At 44.8% G+C, this 5,641-nt stretch overlaps 2 non-coding genes across 2 annotated transcripts; one reads left to right on the top strand and one right to left on the bottom strand.

Moving 5' to 3' along the window:
- Positions 1-1,340: 1,340 nt before the first annotated feature.
- Positions 1,341-1,414, bottom strand: TRNAT-AGU (transfer RNA threonine (anticodon AGU)). The gene has a single exon. It is a non-coding gene; the product is annotated as a tRNA-Thr (tRNA).
- A 3,121-nt stretch (positions 1,415-4,535) lies between these two features.
- On the top strand, positions 4,536-4,609 carry TRNAI-AAU (transfer RNA isoleucine (anticodon AAU)). The gene has a single exon. It is a non-coding gene; the product is annotated as a tRNA-Ile (tRNA).
- Positions 4,610-5,641: the final 1,032 nt, after the last annotated feature.

The following is a 5,641-nucleotide window of genomic DNA, read 5'->3' as shown; positions in this document are numbered from 1 at the left end:
AAAAAAAAAAAAAAAAAAAAAAAAAAGAATATGTACCTGTATATGTGAGTAAAGATAGACATATAATTAATACGTCTTAGAATACCCAAAGAAACAGAGCAGCAGATAAGACAGAAACACCTTACTCTTTAGGGTTTGGTGTTTTTCTCAGATCTTTTATGTGAAAATCTGCCTAGAAAAGACTTCAGATGTTAAAATGCATTTTTCATTCGCCTCTAGTCTATTGTTAATAGTTTATCAGTTTTGTCATTTATAATTCTTTAAGATGCCATCACAGTCTCTTTTTTTCAGAAACTTTGGTGTTATCCTAAGTCCAGAATCACTCAAAGAGGAAGAATAGCTATTACGGTAATCAATTTAAAGTTTAAGGCCGGACGCAGTGGCTCACGCCTGTAATCCCAGCACTTTGGGAGGCCGAGGTGGGCGGATCACCCGACGTCGGGAATTCGAGACTAGCCATGACCAACATGGAGAAACCCCACAAAATTAGCCGGGCGTGGTGGTGCATGCGTGTAATCTCAGTTACTCGGGAGGCTGAGGCAGGAGAATCGCCTTAATCCGGGAGGCAGAGGTTGCGATGAGCCGAGATGGCGCCATTGCACTCCAGCCTGGGCAACAAGAGCCAAACTCCGTCTCAAAAAAACAATCAGAAAAGTCATTAGTGGTCTATTCTAAAAACGTTTTGAGTGCCATCTCTATTCCAACAGCGTTGAGGATTTTTGTTTTTTGGTTTTTTGTTTTGTTTTGGTTTGGTTTTTGAGACGGGGTCTCTCTGTCGCTCAAACTGGAGTGCAGTGGCGCCATCTCGTCACACTGTAAGCTTCGCCTCCCGGATTCAAGCGATTCTCCTGCCTCAATCTCCGGAGTAGCTGGGATTACATGAGTCTGCCACCACGTCCGGCTAACTGTTGTGTTTTTAGTAGAGGCGGGGTTTCGCCATATTGGCCAGGCTGGTCTCGAACTTCTGACCTCAGGTGATTCGCCCTCCTCGGCCTCCCAAAGTGCTGGGATTACAAATGAGAGCCACCTTGCCCGGCCAAAAGTGCCTATTTCTAAAGCTGTTGAATCTGCATCACTTGATCTCAAACGGTAGGGCAAAGGAGCTAACCTCAGCTATGTTAGGCTACCTAGCCTTACAATAGGACAAATACTGTGTCTTAAAGATATCATGAATCAGGAACGCTTGTTGTCATGAAACTGTTGGCACTTTACACTTCTCGCCTAATGTATCTCCACTGTTTTCTGGCAAGGTTTTTAAAAGCCTGAATATTACAGGAGTTATTGGTGGTAAATTCAGTTGCACCAGGTGAAATTACAAAACGTGTAACGTACAGAAAGCAAGGCCCCACTGGGATTCGAACCCAGGATCTCCTGTTTACTAGACAGGCGCTTTAACCAGCTAAGCCACGGAGCCGCAGCTGAACAAAACCTGAATTATATATTATTTGAAAACTATTTCACACTTCTATAACTAGAAACAATCCCAGCAACTAGTTTGTTAGACGGCTTCAAAACAAAAATAGACATCCAGGTCTCAATGAAAACCAAATAACTTTATTTTGAAAGGATTAATACATGGGCTGGATTGAAATGACTATTTCCCCTTGAAAAGTCGTCCCTGCCGGGCGCGATGGCTCACACCTGTAATCCCAGCACTTTGGGAGGTCGAGGCGGGCGGACCACCTGAGGTCCGGAGTTCCAGAACAGACTGGCCAACATGGCGAAACCCCGTCTCTACTAAAAGTACAAAAATTCGCCGGCGTGGTGGCGGGCGCCTGTAATCCCAGCTACTCAGGAGGCTGAGGCAGGAGAATCGCTTGAATCCGGGAGGCGGAGGTTGCAGTGAACCGAGATCTTGCCACTGCATTCCAGGCTGGGCGACAAGAGCGAGACTCCGTCTCAAAGAAAGAAAGAAAAGGAAGGAAGGAAAGGAAGGGAAGGAAGGAAGGAAGGAAGGAAGGAAGGAAGGAAGGAAGGAAGGAAGGAAGGAAGGAAGGAAAAAGTTGTCCCAACATGGAGACCGCTAGACTTACTATAGGCTCTGGTGGCCAGGTAGGGAATTTTGCTGAATCTCAAAGGAAAAATGAATTGGCTTTTTATTAACCATCATTTTGTTTTAACCACACCTGTTCTCTTCTCTGTTAGTGTGGAGAAGCAGGGGTTATTGGTGGAAGATTAACACATGTCTGACACATGGTTGCTGTAGGAAAAGAACTATGAGGATATGTGCTGCATCTATCAGATCCCCTCCCCCCCCCATTGCTCCTCGGCCTTTTGACTAAGATCAAGTGTAGATTCCCCCCTCCCCCGGGTGGTGGCCCTCATTCCTCAACGACAGGAATATTAACTACTGATGGCTCATATCTGGGTCCGACTCTGGGATCTACCTTCAGTGGAAGGAAAGTCACTTGCTCCAAGTCACACTCCACCACCGGAGCAGTTCAAATCCAATGACTGTTGATGGAGGAATTCATAGGTCTGCCCTTCCCGCCTCCCTACTATAATTAAGGACATTTGTGAAGGACCATTCAGATTTATACACAGTTGTGAGATGGGCCGGACGTATGTTGCGCCTGTATTAAATTCAGCTTCTGCCTTTTCTCAATCCTGCTCACCTCACCCTCTCACAGATGCTGATTTTGAGAGCGTTTCCAATAAACTTCCCGCACACAAATCTCCATCTCAGTGTCTGTTTCCTAGGGAACTGACAGATGACAAAAAGCAAGCGACTGATGCCTACGGTGGTCTCTTGAGGTCAAAGTAAGTCTAAATGTGGCCCAGTCTTTCAGGAATCATTTACCATAATAATTGTCCTAGTAAAACAATAATGATAATAATAATCTGTGCCACAAACTTTGAGCATTTCACTACAGAACAAAACAAAGGAAGACATCTGTTAGTTGATTAAAATAATGTACAGGCCTGGCATGGTGGCTCACCCGTGTAATCGCGGCACTTTGGGAGGCCGAGGCGGGCGGATCATTTGAGGACAGGAGTTCAAGTCCAGTCTGGCTAACATGAAACCCCGTCTCTACAAAAAATACAAAAATCAGCCAGGCGTGGTGGCGCGCACTTGTAATCCTAGCTACTCGGGAGGCTGAGTAACGAGAATCGCTTGACCAGGGAGGCAGAGGTTGCAGTGAGCCAAGATCACGCCACTGCACTCTCGCCTGGGCAACAGAGCGACACCCTGTCAAAAAAAAAAAAAAAAAAAGTACAAAGTTAGTGAAAGGAGCTGAAGGACAGGAAGGTGATTTATTGTTGATGATGTTAAACTAATTTTAATTTTTCCTAATCAAAGAGTTGAAATGTAAAGTTAGAAAATAAATGGCAAATTTGGCTAGTCAAAGGATATGATTCTCATTTCTAAGGCAAAGACATGAATATAAAGCATTAAACGCATTATATACTAATAGTGCATATCCAAGATAAGACTTTACAATTTACATATATATAAATACGTATATGCATATACGTGTAAATAGAGGGGGAGGGCATAAGGAGCGCATTAAAATGTACATAGGCCAATTAACTTTTGAAAATATTATTACCCTTAACTAACAGAAACAGTCGTGGTAGGAAGAGGGTAAAAGTAGAATCTTGTCAAGAAAACAGACAGTAAATCATGAATTAGCTGCTCCAGTGGCCCCTCCCTGGGTTGTCACCTGCCATCAGGCTCTGTCTGGAAGAGGGGCACCTCGCAGGGGCAAATGTTTCACGCCTGCTTCCTCTGAGTTGTCGAATCCCGGCCTCGCCTCCTCCTCCCTTTTCAGATCGTAAAATTTCTCTCCCCTGCAGATAACGGCCCTTACTCCGGAAACGCCCTGGCTCCGTAATCCCTATTATCGTTTGGGGGATTTGGTTCTGCCAGGGACGAGGCGAGGTCAGATGCTCAAGAGAAGCTGTCTCCACCGTCGTTTTGCCTCAGGGGATCCCAGTTCGCTCTCGAGCGCCACTAGCCGTCCTGTGACGGGAACTGCAGCGGCAAGTGTGTGACTTTCTTGAGCGTAGCGTCACAGGCCTGGGACACGCCGCTGAGACTTCAGGGTCGTAGTGACAGAGGAACCACCCAAGGCTAGGCGGGGAGAGGGTGCAGTTCCCGGATCCCTAAACCTTCGGGAAGAGCCGACCTGTCCTGAAGGGTCTCCAAGAACAGAGAGGACACTGCGCCACTCACTCGGGAGCCGCGTCCTTTCAACCATAAGACGGCTCCGTGGGCCAACGGTTGCCTGATCCGCTGGCCAAGATATCAAGCTTGGATGCAACTTTGGATTCACCCCAGGCAAAAGGAAGGAAGCCCCGATTGGGAACGTTGTCCTGAATATTCTCGGATCAGAATTAGCAGGATAAGAAAAGCTGTTTCCCCATAAGAAACAGGGTTCTTCGGTGTTCAATGTGGAGCTCCGCCACTCCCAGTCCGGGTGAAGGAAAAGTGGAAAACAAAATGAATGTAATTATCTATTCGAAGATAAATTTCAATAAAACATGCCGTTTGATAGTAATTTATAATGTGGAAGTATGGAAACTTATCATCTGGCCGGTTAGCTCAGTTGGTTAGAGCGTGGTGCTAATAACGCCAAGGTCGCGGGTTCGATCCCCGTACGGGCCAATTATTCACTGTGGTTTTACCGCTGGTATTCCAGATGTCTATCAAACGTATACCTGTGTGTTCCTCCAGGCTTAACATTGCGCCGGCAAAACCAGTCTGTGGTCTGGGAAGTTTCTCTCCGTCCCCTCCAAGGCATACCCACAAAACAAAAGGGCTTACAGGCACCTTACAGTGGCAGAGGTACGATGAGAGGCTTTTGTGATTCTTGTCCTCCTCTGCCTGGGGAAATTTTCTTGGAGTAAAATGCTGAATTATTTGATTACTTTAAAAAAAAAATCACATGTAAAACCTACCCACCATTTGTATCATTCATGCTGGGTCATTCCATTTTCTTCTTTTCAGTCTAAGAGAAAACAAGATTATAAAGTGAGATAGAAAAAATTTCCAAAACTTCAATAATAACAATGACAAAGATCTTTGTTTTATATACTCTGAACACTTACTCCAACATGAACAGGATACATACCTTTAAAAATATTTTTCTAATTTAAGAGTTTTGTAAAAAATAAAAACACCTTATTATTATACAAAGCAGAAACTTTTTTTAAAAAAAACTTTAAAAAGACATATTAAAAAGTTATCTTTTTTTTTTTTTTGAGACAGTCTTACTCTGTAGGCCAGGCTGGAGTGCAGTGGCCCAATCTCGGCTCACTGCAACCCCTGTCTCCCAGGTTCAAGCGATTCTCCTGCCTCAGCCTCCCGAGTAGCTGGGATTATAGGTGTGCAGCACCACATCTGGCTATTTTTGTATTTTTAGTAGAGACGGGGTTTCGCCATGTTGGCCAGACTGGTCTCGAACTCCCAGGCTCAGGAGATCCACCCGCCTAGGCCTCACAAAGTGCTGGGATTACAGGCATGAGCCACGGAGCCCAGCCTTTCCTTCCATTTTTATTCTTCATCAGCTCAATTCTTACCACCACCTTCTATAGGTAAACTCTGTCCTTAATTTTTCATATATCCATACTGGGTTTCTTTATTTAAATACTGCATTTATATTTATTATTTGTTCCTCTTTTTCACACAAAAGAGAGC

The sequence above is a fragment of the Rhinopithecus bieti genome, unplaced genomic scaffold (genome assembly GCF_001698545.2).
Source record: "Rhinopithecus bieti isolate Rb0 unplaced genomic scaffold, ASM169854v2 scaffold_18466, whole genome shotgun sequence".
In the NCBI taxonomy this organism is placed as follows: Eukaryota; Metazoa; Chordata; class Mammalia; order Primates; family Cercopithecidae; genus Rhinopithecus; species Rhinopithecus bieti.
Note: the sequence above shows the minus strand (reverse complement) of the source record. Positions and strands in the feature narration are given on the sequence as shown.